Below are 24,583 nucleotides of genomic sequence, written 5' to 3' on the forward strand. Positions count from 1 at the left end.
TTTTATTCAATTTCACTTTAGTCTTTGTTCTCAATTCTCTACCATTACTTGACTTTTCAACATTAGCTATTGCAACTGATAACTTCTCATCAGAGAACAAAATTGGAGGAGGCTTTGGACCTGTATGTAAGATACTAAACTCACCTGGCGTCAAGATAGCAGCATTTGAAGTAATCATGCTATGAAAGAATATTTCATTCTTCTCGCATATGTTGAAATGCAGGGAAAGTTAGCACACAGGTAAGAGATTGCCGTTTAAGTTTCAAGAAGTTCAAGGCAACGAAAAACTGAGTTCAAAAAAATACAGATACATTAGGGAAAGAATTACAACTAAGTCCCATATAAAAAAATTAATTACTATAAAGTTCATTGACAACTAAATTGTATTGTGTTGTTAATGTAATTGTGTGAGACTTCAATGTAATTGTCCCTCCATTAGATGGCAATATCAACCCGAAAATGTTTTTTTTTTAAGTACTCAATTGAATATAGTTTGTTATACACTGCATTGTATCTTATCCATCTATATAATACAAATATTGAGGAGGAGCTTTCTCAGAAATGATAATGGAATTCAATAAATGGGATGACGTGTTTTTCACAATTTAGTTTAGACAACTTTTAATGTTGACAAGTCTACGCATCGGAGGTGAACAACAGGTCAGCACTTCTTTTCTTAAAATGCTCAGTGTGTATGCTGACAAATTTTCACATCATATTTGTACCGTCGAGGATTTCATTCTACTTTGATGTATTTCAATATTCAGTATTAAGTTCAATAATGAGCTTCCTAACAAAATTATTATCTGGTCTAAATACATGTTTGAATTGTATTTGTAATGATATCATATTATTATAAGAGCAGATTAAATATTTAAAATAAATAATGTGAGAAATAATTTGAACAAGATTAAGGCAAGGAAACTCTTTAAGGAAGTGAACACCAATTTACCAGAAGAAATATGTTTATTCACAAAAATTCATATAAGTTTATATTTGTACTAGAAAAACTATATAAGTTTATCAAAGAAAATTAACAACTGAAGTTATTAAAAGAACAAGAGAAGTCAAAGTCAGTTATTTACAACAAGAAGTCTGTTTATTCATAAAATTTATGTAAGTTTAATCTAGTATTTGAGAAGTAAATTTACAAATTAATTGAAGAAAATTGATAACAAGAAGTCCATAAATAAGAAAAAAAAGTTCAATTAGTTACAACAGAAAATCCGCTCATTTACATTGTCCGTGAGTTTATGCAAGGGCAGCTCTATCTTTTTGCCTTATTTACATAAAAATCCTCTGGTTTTAAGCTAAACGACGTAGTTTGTGTGATTATCTATGTTGGTTAATGATTAAACCGATGTAGATAATTTAAATGAAGCTCAATTTAATTTCAAAAATGTCACTGTCTTTTTTCTACGCCGGTTTTGATACTTACCAGTGTAGATTATCATTATGAAAACTGTTTTATGTGATTTTTTATATTCGTGTGAACTCGAATTGAAAGGCCTCGTGATTATAATCCATAGCCCTTGATGGTATGCGTACTGTTTATTAGACTAAACCAATGAGTTATTGATAACTTATACCTACACACACACTGGCAAGGACTGATTTGAGAGAGAGATAATAGAAGTGGAAATTGTAACAAATATGCGTTACATATAAATGACAATTTCACTTAAATAAAAGACTAAATGGGTGAGTGAGGATTTTCTCTCTTAAGGCGGCGCACCTTGCTGCTTCATTCTCGCAACTCTGGTCTGATTTTTTGTTTCATCTTTTCTTTCTTTTTGCTGGTGGTAGATCTTGTTACTCAGGTATTTTTCTGATTTTGTGTTGTTGCCTATTGGCTTTTTAATAAGATGTCGTTATCCAATTGTGCAGAATCTCAACAAGTTTTTATTTTTTTATGTTTTGTCAAAATCGCTATCATTTTTTAAAGGTTCTTGATCGCGGTTTTACATGCTTCTAAACTTCAGTCTCTAATCAATCTTTACTGGCAATTACATGGTGTTGTTCGAGTGGTTCAGCATCATCATTCTTATTTTGTCCTGTATTTTCGACATGAGGAAGGCTCAAGGTTTATCTTGGATCATGGTACTTGGATTTTACAAGGTGTTACTCTGTCAGCTCATGTGTGGAAACCAAATATGCCTATTTTGAAACAGAAGCCTAAATGTAACTCCTTGAAGACTATAATGTCTCCATTGATAACCTTGAATGCTCCATAACTTTCTCTGTAACCTTCCCAAGCTAATAAACATATGTAATAGCTTATGTAATAACTGAAACTCCTTCTTCAGCATTTAAATCATTGTTGTCTAAGGCTCAGTATAAATAGCCATTTCATTTCACTTGTAAGACATCAAATTGATAGTAAACAGAGAGTTTCGTTCGGAGTGTGGTTTCTGTACCATATTTCCAAAGTTTCTCTGAATAAATTTCGTGCATGGATTCATGTTTTTTTGACTTCCTTTAAAATATTACACTGAATCTACTAGCCAGGGAATTCATTGAGAACGTGCTGATCAGTTATCTCAATTAACCGTACGCAGCTCAATCCATTAATCTATATTTATAACTCACCATCAAAGTCATTTATCTATAGTTGAGACAAAATAATAATCTAAATGTAGTCAGCTAATTATCTTCGGACAACAATCAGGATATTTTATTATTCAGATGATATCCTTTTATAATGATATCTAGAACGTTAGATTCATATCACATCAAATATAATTGATATGATCATAATATAATAAATCATAATAAAAATAATTAATAATAATAATCCTAATAATATTTACTGTTTAGTGAGAATTTATTGGCAATAGATCATTTCCATGGGATTTGAATGTTATTCTCCCAAGTAATTATCCTACCACAAGAGTGACCAAATTTTTCAAAGCATGTTGGCATCAAAGAAGAAAGAGCACTATATTTACACGATTGTTATGAACAACTTCAAAACATTCAACATGAAACAAATAAAATCTTCCACAAATACATGTCACCATCATTACAGCAGTCTTGTGGAAATCCAGGTCCATTCTTCAACCATCAGGAAGCAACGCTCTACGACTTTAGTTAATGTGCATAAACATAACTCCCTGAGTTGTTCACCTTAAGATACATAATAAGATTTTCAGTTTAATTTAATAAATTTGACAATCAATCAAACTTTGGAGCTAAGAATATCAAGTTCTAGTTCTCTATTAAAAAAAAACCCTTTTCCTTACATGTACAATTAGGGCCGTCAATTAGGGCCTAGCCCATAGGGTTGACCCTTTTAAGCTTGAAAAAATTGAGAGCCGGGTCACTATTTCGATCTTTAAAAAAGTAAATTGAGCTTAAAAGGGCTAGTCTTTTTAAATTTAAAAATAAAAGGGCCAGCCTTTTAGGGTCATGGCTGGCCCTTTTAAGCCTTAATAATTTTTTTAAAAAAATAACATAAAAATATATATAAAAAAGAAGACACCACATCATTCAAGCTTAGCACTTACTCTCTAGTCCAGATAGTAGACACGCACATTATTATTTGCTTACTTTAAATTTTTTGTATTCTTTAAATAACTTAAAATTATGATTTTGATTTATTATTTATTGCAAATAATGAGGATGAAAAAGAAAGATATGAAAAGCTTAACATATTTGCCATTGATGAGGATCCACAAGGACAATGATCAAATCATATTGATGTTGATGATGATAAAAATCATCAAGATTTAGCTAATGATGCTACCAATATGTAATTGATGTCGGAGTTGATTTTGGAATGTTATTTTCTTATCAAACTTAAAATTTTTGTTGTGTGAATTGATTTTATTTTATTTTCCTAGACTAAATGTGATGTGTAATAACTTTATTATTATTTTAAATATTTTTTTTAAATTTTTAAATTGAAAAATTAAAAAATAAATAAATAGGGCCTAAGCCCTGAGGGTCGGCCCTTCAGCCCTGAAGGCCAGGGCCGGACTGCTAAAAATAGAGCCCTGAAATATAATCGGACTTAAAAGGGTCAGTCCGTTTAGGCCTTGACCCTTGAAGGGCCGGCCCTTTAAAATCGAACTGACCCTAATTGACACCTCTACGTACGATGAGGGACGGACCTAGATGTATTGTAGAGGGGGCCTTGGCCTCCACCCCCAACTCCACCGCCCTTTCATATATATTATGTATGTGTGTATTGTGTATGGGTTGGGTGGCCTTCCTACCGTTTCTTAATAAATAAATAAAAAAAGGAAAAATTTACCCTTCACTCCTCTCGCTTATATACATAATTATACTTTCTTATTTGTATAATACTTCCTCTATTTAAAAATATAATATATTTTTTAAAAGGATTAGATATTTAAAAATAGAAGGTAATTTTACTTTTACAATGTGTAATTAATGAATTTTTTTAAAAAATCCTTAATAAATATACCGCTCAAGGGCAAACATAAAAAGATAGCATCAATTTAAAGACAATTAACTAATTTATTAGAGAATGTAATTTGATTATTGAAACTGATTTATATTTTTAAATGGAAGGAGTATTATTAATACATGATGAATGTTTAATTTTTATTAGTAAAAAAGTGAAATTTAATATTTATGTCATATATGTTAGCTTTCTTATTAGATTTATAATTGATGCTTTATATGTTAGTTTTATTGTAATATTTTTATAATTTTTTATTCTTAAATATTAAAAAAATTAAAAATAAATTACAAACAACCTACATTTAAATCTGGCCCCCCTCACTTTCAATCCTAGTTTTGCCTCTGCATACGATCATCCGGTGAAAACCCTGAGATGAGAAGTGATCCGCTCTCTGCAAATGGGATAGTTGGTTAACCTAGCTCCACAATCTCTGCAAGTCATGTGCCCACACCCAAAGGCCAAGTCCTTTGCACTTGTTATGATTGGAAAAGCTGTGTCTATCATAAGATATTTCTCTTTCAAGTTCTCTTATTTGATTCATTATAGGTTCCTCATGCTCTTAATTTTGTTTTGCAAAATGGAATCTTGATGTCTCTTTCGCTTTCAAGTTATATTAGATTTTTACGTAATAATAATTTTATCTTCGTTGAGGATATGTAATGATTTTATATTATTTGTTTGTTTATATAGTTGTTAATCAATGGGGATATTTTTGTCTTCTTTAGCCTCCATATTGTTTGTATAATATTAGTACTCTGCAGTTGTTTGGGTTAATGCAAGTAGTATTATTCACTCAAAATATTGCATTCATGGTTTTATAGTGTAATTTGTAGATACACTATTGTCAACATGGTATTTAGAGCCAAGGACCTGTGCTAATTCTTGATTATTAGGTTAAATCTTTCATATTCTGGTGGTTTCAAGAAGTGGGCCATGACTTCAAGAAACTAGTAAAGACATAAGCCCAACTATTCAAACCAACGGGAATTGATTCGAGTGATAAGCGACTTAGTTTTGCTTAAGTAAGGTCTCGAGTTAGAGCTTTATGTATGCAGAAAATTCTCATTGGGAGACTCACCTATCACAGCCAGGTGTGCAACCTAAGTCAGATTCAAATATAGTCAGGGTGAAGCTCTAGTGAACCAGGTGAGCAACAAAAAAAAAATAAAGATCAAGACGCAGCATTTCTTGAAATTAGTTTCTTATGAAGCACTTGTGAACCAAAAACCACTTGTGCTCTCGAACTTTCTTTGTCTCTTTTGAACTAGAAACCCTTGAAGAATGTGGAATGATGAGAAGAACAATAACACAAGAAGATGGCTTGGTGGCAATGATGATCGATTTTACCTATCCTCTTTATTTGCATCCCTCAAACACTCAGGCGACGGCATTGGTTCCATATATGCTCACCTGATTAGAGAACTATCCTATCTAGAGCCACGAGGTGTGGATTGCTCTACTTGGGAAACACAAATTGGGGATCGTCGATGGATTGTGCTCAAAAGAATTGCAAGATCCTTCCCTATATGACCAGTGGGAGCATTGTAATGCTGTTGTATTGTCTTGGCTACTAAGTTCTGTCTCCAAAGAGATTGTGAGTGGGATGGATTTTTTATAGAATGCACATCTTGTCTGGATCGACTTGAAGGAACAATTTGACAAGGTTATGGGTTCACAGATTTTTTTTTTTTCAATTCATTGAGAAATTAATTCCCTTACCTATGCCCCCCCTCTCTCTCTATATTTCTAGTTATTTTATGAAGCTTGAGGAGCTCTGGCAAGAAAAATTAGCTTTAGTTGTGATTCCTACATGTAAGTGTGAGGCCTTGAAGGTGTACGCTGAAGTAATGCAACAGCAACATTTGCTGCAATTTCTCATAGGACTTAGTGATTCCTATAGCTAGACCTAATCACAAATCCTCTAAATGACTCCACTATTGACTATCAACCAAGCTTACAGCATGATCATGGAAGATGAAGCGCAAAATAATATAGTAGAATCAAATAAGCCTACACTGATTGAAGGCAGTGCCATAGCTATAAAATTTTGGATTCTCTATTAAAAATTTGAAGGAATTAAAGATAGAGATTCCTTTAAAAAAAACAACTTCATTTTACAGTGTGTACAAATGCATTCATAAAAGGATATCTTCCTTGAAAATAATAAATGGTGGAATTTTTACATTCAACTAAAAAAAAAGAAAAATTAAAAAAGAACATAAAAATTTTCTTTCAATTACAACTTTTTTATCACAAAATATTTTTGCAAGAGAAAATCTATTAATATTGAAATGATTAGGATGCCTATACTTGCTACTTGAATAAAGATAGTTATTTTTAATTGAAATATTTTATCTTACATTCACAATTGTGACTTTTATCTTAATTTTAAAATTTATAACTTCAAACAATAAAAAAAAAAATCTAGACACTCAATCCGTTATTAGTAAGAAGACTGAAGAAATCCGTTTAACAAATATAATGACATATGAGAATTTGAAAGTTAAAATTAATGTTTGGATTTACAAGGTTCTCATATTTCTTCTCTTTGAAAATTACAATGGGATACATATTTCTTTTTGTCCCTCAAATTTATTTCAATCATTGATCTGGTTCCTAAAACTTAATATTTATTAACTAAGCCCCTAAAATTTCATAATCATACACAATTAGTCATTATTATGTGATTTCCCCTTTTAGATCATAAAGATTAATTATCTATAGGTATGAAACATTAAGGATTTAACTGATAATTTTTTTTGGTAAATTGATTGATAAAATATAAATTTTAAAAGCCAATAACTCAAACAAACTTGAGAGGCCAAGATTTTATTATCTTAGTGTTATAATATAAAAAACTTTAAATTGTGCAATTCTTTAAAACTTTAAAATATATGTACTTAACAGGCTAAATGACTAACTACACAATATGAAAGGGAACGGTTATTTTTACATATGGCTTAAAATTAAGGGAAGTTTTGTATATTACACGCGCAAACAAATGGCTTTGTTTTTTTTTTTTTTTTTGGATTAGAAGTCCGGACTGCAGTATTTTTTGAGGTATTTAGCAACCAAAAACATCTTAGAAGAGGGGAAAAAAAAAGGAGAGTTGCAAGAAAACCACATAAATATAAATGAGATTGGGTTTAATAGAATAAGTTAGTCCCTCACAACATGACGAATTAAAATTTGAATCATAGTTGAAAGAAGAGTCCATATTTAATGCTTAATCATGTCTTGAATAGAATTGCTTTCAATACGAAGATACCTATAGAAAATAAAAAAATCACATAAATATTGTAACAAAAAAAAAACCCACTTAAATATACAAGTGACAAATTGATTAGCAACAAAACTGTCAACAAAAAATTTAAAATGATAGAGAACATTCTCAAATTTTAATAAGTAAACAAATTTGAAAATATAATTCAAAGTCTAAAATGATCTATGGAATATAATCTTTAATTAGGAACATTACATTATGTGTTGAGAAATAAGTCATTCACTATCAGTAAATAAATAGTATCATATGTTATATATTTGAGGGTAAGATCTTGAATAACAAAATACCTCAAAACTACGAAGATAGACTGTGTTAACAACTAGGGACGGATTTAGTGGGGCCAAGCAGGGGTGCCTGCTCCCCATGATTCAATTTTTCCCAAATTTACATTGTTTTTAAATATTAAAAATGTTAAAATTAATTTTTGCCCTCCTATTATAATTGAAAAAATAATGAGATCAAGAAATCCAAGCATACAAAAGAAATCACACCCACTAGGACAAAATGTGGTGTACTTTTTTGAGGGAATGGTGGGAAATAATCAAAAGAGTAAATTAATTTTCAATAAAAGTTAAAAGATTTGAAAATCTAAAATAAAACCAAAAGTAGTGAATTGGTTTTATGACTTGCTACTTTTATGCGCTTATTTGCAACCTTCAAAAGGTGAATATGCAAGTAGGATTTGTTAATTTGTTAACAAATTTTAAATAATTATATCTTTGACATGTTTTTTTTTAAATTATTATAAATAAGTGAATCTCTTTGAAGGTTATAACTTACAAATCAAGGAATGGGAGTCGCAACCGAGACCAATTCACTCAAAGAACTTTTAATCCTCATATTGAATTCAACCTTTTAACGATTAAAAAAAAAACATTACATTGGACCCCAAAAAAATATTAACAAGCACTCTATAAAGGAATTAATATCCATTACCTCTTCTAAATTACAAATAAATCATAAGAGATAATGTTACTATTTACTTAAAAAATTACATAGGACTCCAAAAATATAAATAAGGACCCTATCAAAACTTTTGTTCACTCTCTCATGCTATCTTCATCTTCCTCCTCACTCAGATCAAGATCCGCCATTAACTCCTCCAATAGAATAGAAGGTAGATCTTCACCATCAGTCACTGATGCCATCTCAGATGGTTGGTATTCCCTATTCTAATAAAACGATATGTTGAACCTTAGATCAGGATTTTCTTCCAGATCTTGCAAGAATTGTTCATACTTAGAGTTCATCTTTTCTTGGTCAATTTTGCCGTTATCATCAACTTCCGTGTCAAGAGATTTAAGCTTCCATGCACGAGGCTTCCCACACTTCCTGAGTTGATTCTCTTCATAGCTTTTCTTTACTAAAATGGCTTCAAGGAACACAAGTCCTTTGTACTTGTCCAATTTAATGTCATTATTGTTGGCTGCATATAAGTCATAACCAAGAGCATAATCTCCAAGATTTAAAAGATGACCTAGATGAGTCTTGATAGAAAATATTGTGTCATTCTTTCTAAAATTAGATACACGAGCCACTTGTGCATTTGCTAAAACATATTTTGTACCGCCAACAATAACTTCTGAAGAGACAGCCTCCATATCTAGCACAATATATTCCACTAACTGTCTACTGGTAAGCAATGACTTGAATGATGTCCTCCAATATTGATCAGCATCCAAGAAACAGTGCCTTAGCTTAAAAGGATCAAGCAAAGCAATGTTGTTGGTCACTTTCATACATATCACAAGAGGGCTAAGGTTTCCTAAACTAATTGCAATTCTAGGAGGCAAGCAGATTAAATCCTCACAACAGATTGGGGAGATTTCAACAAAAAATGTAAATTTATAATTGTAATTATTACTTTTGGGATCATGAGAAACAAGCTGCTTATTGTGATGACTCCTTACGGGAGTAACTTTTGCCAAAAATTCCACAAATCTCACCCCATGACTTTGATTAGAGAAGAAAGTCAACACCTTGATCCATTTGCTTTATTGTGATAGCACTAGGAGCTGTGCCTTGCCTTAGATTCAGCTGTTCTAAATAAAAGAAAGTTTTCCTGTGAGTAACGTGTTATCGAAGTTGCACAGCAGCAACCCATTGATCAGGGTTAGCCTGGATCCTAGAACAAGATTCACAGATGTGCTCTTACTGCACATACTCGATAGGATAAGACTGTTCAAGAATTGCCCCATTCAGGACCTTTTTTTGAACTATGACCTTGACTTTTATCCTCTTGGAATGGGGCTCAGTCCATATAAATTCGGCATGTTTCAGCCTTACTTTATTTCTATTGAAGTTTTGTTTCAGCTTATTCAAATAGAATGTCAGTAGCTCCTTTAATTCTAATTGTGCTTTGATCCAAGTTCTTGGTGGCTCCAGGTAGCTATCACACTCACGGCAATGTACTAAGATTAGATGCTTTAGCAAACCTTCAGTGATACCAACTTTTGAACGTAAACAGTTCATACACATATTGGCAGCGTTTGGTTGCATGGGAATTCCACATTTGCAACACAAAACACTCCCAATACTCTGATGAACCATAAACATACCAGCCTCTTCTGCCATGCCTAATGAATGTAACATGATGGGAGAAATCAAAATACATGAGTATGCATATGCAAAATAGATGGAGTACTATAGTTTAGAAAATTCATAGCATGCAAGAGAAATTAAAATAAAGGGAGAAAACTTACAAAAAGAATAATATATTATACCAAAAACATTAGTAGTGACTAGCATTACTAGTGACTGACCAAAAAGCTATTTCCAATATTTTTGTTCTCCTTGATAAGAAGCTATTTATAATATTATATACTCAAAAATTAGATATCTTTTGTGTTAGTCATCTAAAATGGTAGGATGAAAAAAAATTGGGCATAAACTATACAACACATGTTGACCAAATGCATACTCCCAATAGTAGTTGGTCAAAGAAACTTTTTCAACTAGAATTTGCATGTAAAATAATGAGATAAGGAAAAATGCAAGAGAAGGCTAATCAATGAATTTTCAAGATTACGTATGTGAAGCCCCAATTATTGTCATAATATCAAACATGTCAAGTGTTTTAATTGAACATGAATTGTTTAGTTAAATAGATCTGCAGGTTACATTCATCCCCAACTCTTATTACCTTAATAAGAGGAAGTGGAAGCTCTTGTTATATTGTTGCAATATATCTCATAAACTTTTTGACCTTTAATAATACATCTCATAGTTTGAACCTATCATATATTAATCACTATAAATGAAAATGATAAACACAAGTGATATAATTCATTATCTCAATTCATATAAATAAGAAAAGTAAAGAATATATGCATACCTGAAGGATCTATGAGCGTTTGAAAAAACTTGAGTGTAGATAGGTACACAACCCACAGGTCCCCAGAGTCTTCAGAGTTTAGAGATAATAGAGAGTAGAAAAAAATGAGTTGTGTATTTCCAATTATCAAATGATCAACTTATATAAATCAAATTAGTAACTGCCTTATTATATAATTAAAATAATTATATCACATTATCTCGGACTCAGTCAGTTAAGAGATAGGGAATAACTGACAGCTACTGGGTTATGGGTTGGGCCTCTGTCTATTGGGCTCACTTGTGTGATCTACCTATCACCCTCCACACAAAATCATAAAGACCAAATTGTTAGGCTTATTAATTAATGTCAATCCATAAATAATATTCCAGCAATCTCCTACTTGGATTGCATTAATTAAGCAAGTTGTATAAACAAGCCATAAATAAAATTTAGAAAATGAAACTCCACAAAATCACTGGATCTTATGAGGAAACAAGTGATATAATGTCTCATAATTTGAATAAAATATGAAATTTTATTTCAAACACAGCTCAGTAAGATAACAACATAAATCACTGATTCCTATAGGGAAACAAGTGACATGCATAGCGTACCACAATAGAATCATTGAATCTTATAGGGATAAATGATATTGATGCATCTAACTAAACTGAACATAACTCACAGAAGAAAAACAAGGTCTAAAGAGAAATTGCAACATAAAATGTTCTCAAACACCCATTAAATCAGGTCATCAAAGGATTTCATAATACCCATACAAGTTACATGATTTTAAAAAACTACTACAGGTAAGCCCTTGGTCAGTAGATCTGCAAGCATCTGTGTGTCAGGAATGTGTACCACACGAGTTTGAGACTCAGCAATTTTCTCTTTCATAAACATAAGTTTGATATCAAAATGCTTTGTACGACTAGAATTTCTATGGTTGTTAGCATAGTATACTGTAAATTTGTTATCACAGTAAATGCTTAGAAGACGTGATATTCACTTAACTATGTGCATGCCAGATATCAACTTCCTCAGCCATATAGCGTGACGTGTACTCTCAAAGCAAGTAATATACTCAGCTTCCATAAATGAAACTGTTGTAAGTGTCTGTTTCATACTTTTCCAAGAGACAGTTCCTCCAAAAAACATGAAAATATAGCCGGTCATGGATTTACGATCATTCAGACAAGAGGCAAAATCTGAATCTGAAAAGCCAACAATTTTAAGATCTTCTGATCCCTTAAAGTCATAATCAGAATACCTAATAACCTCAAGAGAAATTGACCTTCTATAAGTTAACATATGATTCTTTATACCTTGAAGATACCTTATAACTTTCTTAGCAGCCTTCCAATGATCCAGACCTAGATCATTTAAATATCGACCTAACACTCCAATGACAAAGGCTATATTTGGTCGAGTACACACTTGAACATACATAAGGCTGCCAATAGCAGAAGCGTATGGTATCTTTCTCATCTCGGCCCTTTTCTTATCATCCTTGGGATATTGCAATTCTGATAATAGCTCACCTTTCTGTATAGGAGCAGGTGAGGAAGAATATGAATCTATTCTGAATCTCTTAAGACCCACTCAATATAAGTGGTCTGTGATAAACTAAGAATTTCACGAGATCTATCACAATGAATCTATATCCTAAGAATAAAGGAGGCTTCACCCATATCCTTCATGTCAAAATGACAAGATAATAGGTGTTTTATCTCATTGAGGAAATTTATTGAATTACTGGCTAACAAGATATCATTAACATAGAGAACAAGAATGGCAAAATTGTTCCCATCAAACTTCTAATAGATATATTAATTTGAGACATTCTTAACAAAACTGAGCGAGGTGATAACTTCATCAAACTTTAAATACCATTACCTAGAGGCCTGTCTTAGCCTATAGATGGATCTCTTTAATCTGCACACTAGATATTCTGTACTAAATTTAACAAAACCATCAAGTTGTGTCGTGTAGACTTCTTCATTCAAATCACCATTTAAGAACACAGTCTTAACATCCATCTAGTGAAGATCAAGATTAAACTATGCAACTAAAGCCATTACTACTCTAAAGGCATCTTTGGTAAATACTGGAGAGAAGGTCTCTGTGTAATCAATACCTTCTTTCTAATTGTAGCCCTTAGCTATAAGTCTGGCTTTGTATCTATCAATTTCACCTCTAGCTTCTTGTTTTGTTTTAAAGACCCACTTGCAACCCACTAGTTTAAAACCCTTTGGTAGCTCTACAAGCTCCCACACGTGATTGCGATACATAGAGGCAATTTCTTCACTCAAAGCATCCAACCATTCAAAAGAATGTGAACTAGAAATAGCCTCTTGGTAACATATTGGGTCTAAATTATCAATAGCATTTGAATTAAATTCCTGTAAATACACCATATAATCATCTGGAATAGCAGACCTGTAAACCCTTTAGGACTGTCTTGGTTCAACAACTAGATCCTTATCACCCTTTAAAGGTGGTTCATCTTGAGCTTCAATCCTGATCCACGACATTATTTCTGTCAACATGAAGGGGTGTTAAGATAGGCATAGGCAAAATGCTATTTTCGTCATGCAAAGTAATATGCCTAGGCACAGAGCTCCCATTGTCTAAGGCATCTTCAAAGAAATAAACTTGGTCAGATTCAATTACCCTAGTAGTGTGATTTGGACAATAGAATCTATAACCATGAGATTCGATACAATAGCCAATAAAAAAACCATAAATAGTTTTAGCATTAAGCTTCATCTGTTGTAGATTGTAAGGTTTTACCTATGTTTTACAACCCCAAACTCGCGTATGCTTTAGCGTAGTAGTCCTTCCAAAATACAACTCATATAGAGTCTTTGGAACTGACTTGCTAGAAACTTGATTCAAAATATAAACAGTAGTTTTAAATGCATCACCCCACAAGAATTCTAGCAGTAAGGAGTGACTGGTCATGCTTCTAACCATATCCATGAGAGTACGATTTTGCCTTTCTGCAACCCCATTTTGCTGCGAAGTGCCAGGCATAGTATACTGAGCTTCAATGCCATGCTCTTGAAGGTACAAAGCAAATGGCCCAGGGTTCATGCCAGTCTTAGTATATCTCTTATAAAATTCTCCTCCTCTATCAGATCTCACACATTTGATCAACTTGCCAGATTTCAATTCGACTATTGCTTTAAAGGTCTTGAATGCATTAAGAGACTCGCCTTTTTCACGCAACAGTTCAATCCATTTGTGACGAGAGTAATCATTTATAAAGGTGATAAAATATCTGAAACCACCTATAGCTGGAGGTGTGATAAGTCCACTGATATCAGTATGGATTAGGTCTAAAGTATTTTCAGACTTCTTTGCCCCTTTGGTTCTAGCTCTGGTAAAGAATTTTCCCTTTATGCAATTAACACAAGTCTCAAAATTTGAGAAATCAAGGTCTTGTAAGACACCTGACTTAGCCATACGTTCTAATCTCTCTTTAGAGATATGACCCAAACGACGATGCCATAGCATAGAGGAATTATCATTGGGCCTTTGACATTTATGTCCAATAGCAGTATTGATATGGAGATTAGGAAGTTCAAGTGACTAATCATTCAATCGATATAAGCCATATATTAAGGAAGCGACACCAAGATTAATGGAATCAAAACAAATGTCAATTTTCTCATTTCCTTGGAAGAATGAATAGCCACAAATATCCAATACAGAAGTTGAAATTAAATACCTCTTCATAGAAGGTACATAAACAACATTGTTCAAATGTAAAACATGACTAGAATTTAAATACAACAAAATAGTTCCAATGCATTCAACTGATGCCTTGCTCCCTACTATGCCAAAGACTGACTTCTGTGCCTCACTTGGAACTTTTTAGTTTCTTAGCCCCTATAGAGAATTCACAACATGTATAATGGCACCAGAATCCAGCCACCATAAGTTAAAGGAAGTTTCAATGGTGTTAGATTCAAAACAGACTAGAGCTAGAGGGGCAGTTTGAAGAATTGTACGTTTACTTTCTTATTTGTTCTTCAGTTTGAAGCAATTAGCTCTAATGTGACCCAATTTCTTACAATAATTGCATAACCCCTTAAAGGATTTCTTCCTTGACTTCTCACCCTTATCACCATCCTTCTTAAAGGTTGGATTATTAGGTTTTGGGGCATCATGGTTCTTCCCTTTTTTTTATATGACCCTCCAAATTTATTGCTAGAGCCATGAGAAACATAGTTTATTGAGTGAGAAAAATTCTTCTTTATAGCTTCCTCTACTTGTGTGACTATCGATACCATCTGGTCAACAGACCATTCATATGAAGTCCTCAAGAATGCGTACTCTGATGGCAGTGATTGAAGAACACGGTAAACCAAGGTACTTTCACCCAAATCAATCCCATATAACTTAAACTTGTTATAGTAATGAACAAGCTTCAAAATATGCTCCCTGACACTAGAAACTCCATCATATCAAGTATTGTTAAGAAGTGACAGATAGTAGTTCTTTTGAGTCTTGTCAAGCTTCTTGTATTGTCAACAATAGCTTTCAAGTACTCCACTGCAGTATCCTTTTCAAGAATGTTGTCCTTAATTTTCTTTTCAATTGTGTAATTGATGATTGCTAGACAAATCTGGTTGGACTCACTCCATTATTTATGGAAGGTCATTTCAAAAGTACTGGACTTGGAAGAGAGATCCGCAGGTTTGGGTTCTCTCAGAGCTAAATCTTTCTCAGAAATGATCAGATACATATTTAGGGACTCTTTCCAATAATCATAATTAGTCCCATTGAGAGCCTTCACAAAGGATAATTGCATAAAAGCAAAAACTGAAATCACAAAACAGAAAATGGAAAATATTAATTATGCTTGCACAACATAATTATAAAATAAAATTCTCTAACAAGCGATTATCAATTATGCAATTATAATTATGCACCAAGAAGGCTCACATACCATAAAGATTTAGCTCATAAAAAGTCCATACAAAATAATGCATTAAACATTTCCATACCTATAGGGCACAACAAATATCTAACACATTAAAGGAGTACTATTAGCCTATCCTCAAAGCCAACCATCAAAATCACATTAATAATGTCACACCTATGGGGTATGTCCATTATCAATACTACAAGCTTCTAAGCATCATCAATAATTCATAAAGTCACAAATTTTATGACTTTAAGACAAAACAAAATAATTTTAAAAGTCCTTAGGGTCTTTTAGGAATTAGAGAACAAATTTAGGACTTAAGTGAAATTTAAAAGGTAATCAAGGCAAATAAGTAATTCTGGATGAGCTTTGGATCAAAATTACAATTCTAGAAGTTAAGGGACTAAAATGTAATTTCTAAAAATATCTTTGGGGTTAATTCGTAAGTTTAAGAAATTATAGGCCAAATGAGGTAATTTGAAACTGGGGCCAAAACGCAATTAACAGAATTTTTTTTTTGGCTGCAGTGTACTAGGCCCATACGATTTAGGCCCAACACTAGTTTCTTCCTCAAAGGATGTGGTCCAGCTTATCAGAAACCAAATTTTTCTTTAAAATACTAGGCCTAAATTGACATCTGGGCCTATGAGTCATAGAAGGCAGATCCCTAGGATCCAGGATCCGCTTCTCTAACCTAGTTCCCTCTTCTTTAGGCACCGCAAACCACAACAGCGTGGAGACCTACAACAGTAACCAGAAAGTTGCTATCTTCACGCCACTGCTGGAAGACTATGGACCATCATTTTAAAGCCCCCCTGTGCTTCCAAATGCCGTGACCAGAAGCCATTAGGTCCATCTTCACCGGTGACCTGGAGCAGTGGCAAAGACGGACTATGTTGACGGTGCACGGGCATCTCCCTTCCTCCTAACATCTGATGGTAGTGGCCGGTGGTCAGGGAGCTCTAGCCACTATTAGCCGTGACGCACAGAACTCAAAAGAAGAATAGTGTTACTTATGAAAGATGAGGAAGATTACGCTGGCTTGTAAAGACACATTAACACCCCCATCTTCGATGAAACTAAAGAACAATGCCCTCAATGAAGAATCTGAATCAGAGATTCACTACTCATGAGGTTGAAGAATCTAATGGATTCAGTGACCTCCAGTATTGATATTTTTTTAATCTTATATTTACTGAAGAATAATCAGGGATTAAAAGGAGAATCATAACATAATTTGGTTTTTGGTAGGCTGGACCACGTCCTTTTAGGAAGAAACTGGTCTTGGGCCCAAATAGACGTCTGGGCTTATGAGTCATAAAAGGCGGATCCCTAAGATCTAGGATCTGCTTCTCTGACCCGACTCCCTCTTCTTCAGGCACCGCAAACCACAATAGTCTGGAGACCTGCACCGGCAACCAAAAAGTCATGATCTTCACGTCGGCGCTGGAGGATTATGAACCATCATTTTAAAGCCCCCTTACGCTTCCAAATGCCGTGAGCTGAAACCATTGGGTCCATCTTTGCCGGTGACCTGGAGTAATGGCGAAGACGGACCATACCGACGGCACATGGGCATCTCTCTTCCTCCCAACATCTCACGGTGGTGGCTGGTGGTGAGGGAGCTCCATCCACCATTGGTCGTGACGCACAAAACCCAAAAGAAGAACAGCGTCGCTGATAGAAGATGAGGAAGACGACGCCGACTCGCAAAGACAAAGTAACACCCCTACCTTTGATGAAACTGAAGAATAGCGTCCTCAATGAAGAATCTGAATCAGAGATTCACTACTCATGAGGCTGAAGAATCTAATAGATTCAGTGACCTCAAGTATTGATATTTTTTTTAATCTCATATTTACTGAAGAATAATTAGGGATTAGAAGGAGAATCATAACATATGGGCATGTTAATAAGTCTGAACATGCTTTTGAAAGGATTAATTCATTATTATACGCATAAGATAATGAATTGAGATATGCAAATTAATATTTGTAATCAGGCTTTGATGCCACGTGATATAATTCATTATCTCAATTCATATAAACAAGAAAAGTAAAGAATATATGCATACCTGAAGAATCCATGAGTATTTGAGAAAACTCGAGTGATGACAGGTGCACAACCCGCAGGTCCCTAGAGTATTTAGAGTTCAGAGATAATAGAGTAGAAGAAAATGAGTTGTATATTTGCGGTTATCGACTGATCGACTTATAGAGATCAAATTGGTAACCACCTTATTATATAATTAAAATAATTATATCACATCATTTCTGACTTAGTCAGTTAAGATATAAGGAATAACTGACAGTTACTGGATTGTGAGTTGGGCCTCTACCCATTGGGCTCACTTGTGTGGTCCACCTATCACGGTCCACACAAGATCATAAAGACCAAACTGTTGAGTTTATTAATTAATGCCAATCCATAAATAATATTCCGAGCAAATAAAAATGACAAAATGATAAACACAAGGCCTCCCTTCCACTTCCCCTTTTCTCACGATCTTCTTATCTCTGATATTAATGAAAAGTAAAAGAAAATTTGCATATGCACATCTAAGATTTTGGAGGATTAGAAAGTGTAACATTTAGATGCAAATCAATTATATCAGATTTCCAAGCATATATATGAATAAATCTACTGCATGATACTAGATAGATTATAAATACCTAAAAGCTTTAGAAAGAAACAAAGAATAACTTTTAAGCCCAACCATATATATAAATAATATGCCAAGCAAATAAAAATGACAAAATGTAACAATATCGACAAAACTAAAAAGGTGTGTTACCATGCATCATGCATGTCCAGATAAACTAGTCTTGGACATAAATTGAAAAATATAAACCGTATTTTTTATAGAAAAAATATTATTACAAGAGAATGAAAATAGATACAACAACGGAGGAAAATTCTCTAAAATCATTAGGTCACAAGACGTCTCTAACATCGTCTAAAACCAGAAGCCTAACATAGTAGTATACCCAGTGGGTCATTTGGCCCCGCTGAAATCTTTGAAATATGCATCATTGATATAATACACTTTTCCTTTTTTGTGAAATCTTTGAATATGCATAGTTGATATAATAAACATTTATTTTTATTTTTATTTTTTTGGTTCCAGATAGCATGACACAGTTCGAGCCAAGTAATTTACTCGATCATACATAACAATGAGAATGTTACAAAATCTTACCATTCAACTCAAAACCATATAAGGAGCATGAATGATAGAAATTAAATGACTATAAGGGAGATAAGCTAGGGTTTTCAGTTTTCTAATTCTTTTTACTTTTAATGTGTAGTGTTTATTTTTTACATTAAATTTAAAAATATAATATAAGAGGGCCTAAAAAGGCCGACTGTGAACACTGTATTTTGTCCAGGTATTTTTTTAATTGAATAAAAATAATAATAAATAAATAAAAAACATATAAAAATACAAAAAGAAAATTTAATCTTTTTTGGATTATATTTTCAAAAAAATATGAAATACAAAAATGAAATTTAAACCTTCTAGGGATTATGTATTTTTTTAAAAAAATTAAAAATAATAATCTTGCTTAAATCTTTAAAAATCTCTCTCAAATTATTTCAACAATAAGAAAATTATGAGAATCAACTTCTTAAAAATTAAGTATTTTTAAATTCTTGTAGATCTGATTGTCTCCCTTATATGTACATCTATATAATAATAATAAACATAATTAAAACTAAAATAAAAGAGAATTAGGTTTCTTTTTTTAAAAAAATATAAATAATATGGGAATCAAGGGTTAAACGCTGGAAAATTTGGTGTTTAACCAATAACTCTGTCCATTCATCCAGGTCTAGCATCAGAAAAAAAAGAAAAAAAAAAGAGATCAAACCATACCTAAGTTCCTTATCCAAACATAGCACTAGAAAGAAAACAAAAAGTTACTGAAACATGCACACGAAACACACAGCAGAGACATAGCAAAAAGGAGATAAAGAGAAGAAAAAAATAGAGATCAAACCATGCCCAAGTTTCTCATCCAGACGCAGCACCAGAAAGAAAACTAAAAGTGACTGAAACATTGCACACGAAACACACAGCAGAAAGGAGATAAAGAAAAAAAATAGAGATCAAACCATGCCTAGGTTCTTCGTCCAGACGCAGCACCAGAAAGAAAACAAAAACAGAGACTGAAACACACACACGAAACACACAATAGAGATACAGCGAAAAGCAAATATGAATTAAAGGTTTAAATGCTGGAAAATCCAGTGTTTAACTAACAGTCTGGCCCTCACAGCACCAAGGAAAGAAAAAAAGAAAAAAATAGAGACCAAAGCTTGCACATGAAACACATGACCGAGAGACGTGGAGAATAGTTATAAAGGGGATCTTCCTCAGTGCAGGAGACACACACTTACACGAAAGGCATAGAGAAAAAGAAACCAAGAGTAGTGACGGCAGAACCGAATAGTTTAGCTACACATAAAGCAAAAAACGCAGAACAGAGAGAAACACAGCTATGCAAAAATGCAGAGAAGAACACCACACTTTTTGACTGAAAATGAGGACAGTAGAAAAGAAGATAAACACAGAGAGTAAGGGAGGAAGCTAATCTTTCAACCGCACAGCAAAGACACACGAGCAAAAGAGAAACACAGAGATAGAGGAAAATGTAGAAAGCAACTTCACATACACACACATGCAAACAGAACTCAGAGAAAAGAAGAAGGAGACGTGCAAGTCAAGAGGAAGGGTGAGCTTCAGCTATAAAAGAGAGTATTCATGCGAGGAGGAAAAGAGGATGAGAGGAAAAGGAGGAGATGTTTTTTCTCTATGCAAAAGGAACGAAGGCCGCATCTTGCTTGAGGAAAGAGAAGCATTTCGTTTCAGAATTAGGAGCTAACTATTCGTTTCCATCACTGTAAGAAGTCTGAGTTGTTTTTTTTCCTCCCTTCTCTGCTCTGCTATTAGTACGCTATACTTGTTTTTGCTTTATCTTGTTCCTATTCTAAATTCTTGCAATAAATGTGTGTAAATTTCTGTCATGAAAGGGATGCTTAATGATAACTCCTCATATTTGAAATAAGGAAATTTGAAAGTTTTGAAAGTTTAAGTATGGATTGGGAATATTTAGAAAAAATTTGAAGAGAAAGTAGCTTTGTATCATTGTGTTTACTTTCTCTAAATTATGTTGCATACCTTAAATATGCTCTAACATGTGTTTATTTGCTTTTACAAATGAAGTTGATTTAGATATAATACTTCCTATGATGCTTTCGATTCTAACATTTGATTTTTTTATTGTTGAGCTAAGTGATAACTTAGATTCAAGTTTGTCTTCTAGCATGCAAGAGTATTAATCAATCTATATTTGATTTCTATTTCTTTATTCTTAAAGTCATACATTATTTTGTGTTTAATTTTCATTTGATATTAATTAAATAAATGTTGAGGATAATTTTGATTTAAATGACATCATTTTCACATGGATATTTTAAACTTGTGGTTAAATGAATAATTTGTTCATATTATTTCACAAATATAATCAATTAAAATATTTGAAGAGTATCATGAGAGATTTAAAAATCTTCGAAGATATTCAGCTTAATCACCTCATTGTGAAGGATAATAAATCCTTGCAGATGTTGTGGTTATTAATAAATATTGTAAATAATAATATAATAAATACTTATTTTTTATATATAGTTCGCATGAGCCCATTGAATAATTTTTAACATATAAAAAAGATATATTAAAATAAAAAAAATATTGTTAGATAATCTAAGATTTTATATTGTAAAGAAAATATAGAATAAAAAAAGCATTAAGGTCATTTGAATGTCCACGAGTAACAATAAGTCTCCATAGGTATTAGAAATTTCTTTCTTTTAAATTACTTTTTTATGTTCACAAGGTGAATCTCTAAAATAAGAGAAAGTAAAATAATGAAACATTTTCAAAAATATAAAATGGGAGTAAGAAAATGAAAACTACATTATCTTTGCAAATTAAAACACAGCACATTTTAGAAAATTATTTTATTTGCAACTGATAAGTTATTTTCATTTAAACTTCTTTTTTTATGGAAATTACAAATAAAGAAACCCATTGACATTTCTTAGCCCCAACTACGTGGACTTTGATCCCCATCACAGGGTACGTAGGCCTCAAAATTAGATTCTGAGTCAAGTCCTCCCTCATAATAAATAAATATTTCTCACTTAATTCTTATCATTCTATATCAAACACATGAATATAAAAGGGATAATTAAAATAATTTTAAAATATATTAATATAACACAATAATTTCAGATAACCGTTCTGACAAACGGGTGTTATGGGGTGCCTAACACCTTCCCTACACTCAACTGACTCTCAAACCTATTTTCTATTTCATAGACCATCTTTATCCACCATTAATGATTTCCAAGATTTTCTTCAAAATTTTGGTGACAAACTCCTATTTCTTTGGTCTTCTTTTTAAAGGCCGAAACTCTGCTTTTGTGCCATCCGCATTGCATTTTTTGGGTGTGACACCGACCCTTTTATTTTCGGGCTTCAAAGGGTGGGCTCCTTTAAGTTCAATTTATCATTTCATACTTCAAAGAAGTGACCCAACCTAGATTTTTTTCGTGCTAAAGGGGCCGGCTCAATGGGCTCGGCTGTAGTTAATGGCTCATTGTAATGTCACCCCCCTCATATATTAAAATGAAATCATATGATCTCTTTGTTAAACATTAATTAATTTAACCTTTAGTTCATTTAAAAAAATTATAGATAATGATTCAAAAAAATTATATAGGGCCCAAAAAATATAAAAAGGACCTTGTAAAAAAAATTAATATCAATCACATCTTCTAAATTACAAATAAATCATAATAGATTAATGTTACTTTTACTCATTTAAAAAGATCAAAATAAACCAACTCTTTAACTAGCATTATCACATCACCATTGCTTGCAACAAGGCTGGTAAGTATTATACTTATTTTAATAATATTTTATTAAAAACTTAACACACTTTAATATATGATAACTTAAATATTATTATTTACTAATATTAACAAATCAATGAAATTTATAACTTAACTAGTTTATGGTGATTTATGAGTGAATATGTTTTTTTTAACACTATTTGTAAATTTCTAAAAGCCGACTTATAAATTTTAAAGAAGGGCATGTAAATTAAAAAGGTTGAAATTTTATAATTTCCGATGGTAATGCTTAATTGATGGTATGGACATGCCATTTGTTTTAATTTTATTGAGGGTTTCTGTTTGGATATTAAGAGAAACACCTTGGTAAAGCATGAGAATGGACATCACATTTGCGTTGATTTTATTGGCTGTTGCTTTCCAAATATCAAGAGAAACCACTTGTAAGGTCTGTGAAGAAACATGTCATTTGTATTGGTTTTATTTGAGTTACAAACAAACCTTTTTTATATATTTAAAAAAATTTGGGATATAAATAGAACACAATATTGGGTCTTAAGACTTGGGATTAGAGGAGAGAGAGGGTAGAGGAGGGGTGAAATTCTATCCACCTGCAATTTCTCAAATGAGTTAGATGTATGATTAGCACAGAGGAAAGATTATTCCCACCAAAAGAAAGCTGCAAGGATTTTATAAAGCTAAATAGCCTATTTGTAGGTTCAAGTAAAGGATTGTAGTTACTTTCTCTTATAAATTAAATTAATTTCTCATCTGTCAAAAAACGAACAAAAATGAAAACAATGGGAAATCAGTCGAGATAAATATAAAAAAGGATCGAGTAAAGCAATGCTACTGTGACTTTCGTGTGTATCACAAGAGAGCTATGGTTTCCCAAACTAACCACAATTTTGGGGAGGCAAGCAAATTAAATCCTTGCAGAAGATGGGAGAAATTTCAACAAATAATGTGTATTTACACATATTCTCTTGCTGCAAATACTCAATGAGCCAAGATTGTGCAAAAATTGCCTCATTCATAACCTCTTTACTATGATCCTGGTTCTTATCTTCTTGGAGTGAACTTAATCCATATAAATTCAGCATGTTTCAACCTTACTTTATTTGTATTGAATTTTCATTTTAATTTATTCAATGGTAATAGATATGGTATAAGTGAATCAAAAACTAATTTCTACATTTAATTATGAAATGTGCTTCTTTTCATATTTATGTTGGTTTCGCTTTAAATATGTGATTAACAATAAAAATTTTGTATTCTCTATTACATATTTAAAGGAATTAAAGATGGAGATTCCTTTCACCAAAAAAAAAAGTAAACAATTCAATTTTATCTTGTGTATAAATGCATTCATAAAAGAATATCTTCCTTCAAAATAATAAATGTCCGGAGCTGTACATTCAACTCAAAATAGGAAAATTAATAGGCACACAAAAAATTTCTTTCAGTTGCAACCTTTTTATCACAAAACATGTTTGCAAGAGAAAATTATTATTGAAGTGATTAGGATGCCAATATATGCTACTTGAATAAAGATAGTTATTTTTAATTGAAATATTTTAACTTACATCAACAATTGTGACTTTTATCTTAATTTTAAAATTTATAACTTCAAAGAAAAAATACTAAACACTCGATTTTTTATTGCCAAGAAGAGCGAAGAAATTCATTTAGCAAGTATAT

At 32.4% G+C, this 24,583-nt stretch overlaps 1 pseudogene; it reads right to left on the reverse strand.

Moving 5' to 3' along the window:
* Nucleotides 1-8,752: 8,752 nt before the first annotated feature.
* LOC129290526 (uncharacterized) lies at nt 8,753-10,286 on the reverse strand (annotated as a pseudogene).
* Between the last annotated feature and the right edge of the window lie 14,297 nt (nt 10,287-24,583).

This window comes from Prosopis cineraria, unplaced genomic scaffold (assembly GCF_029017545.1).
Source record: "Prosopis cineraria cultivar Desert tree isolate PC_DT_omini unplaced genomic scaffold, ASM2901754v1 PC13, whole genome shotgun sequence".
Taxonomy (NCBI): domain Eukaryota; kingdom Viridiplantae; phylum Streptophyta; class Magnoliopsida; order Fabales; family Fabaceae; genus Prosopis; species Prosopis cineraria.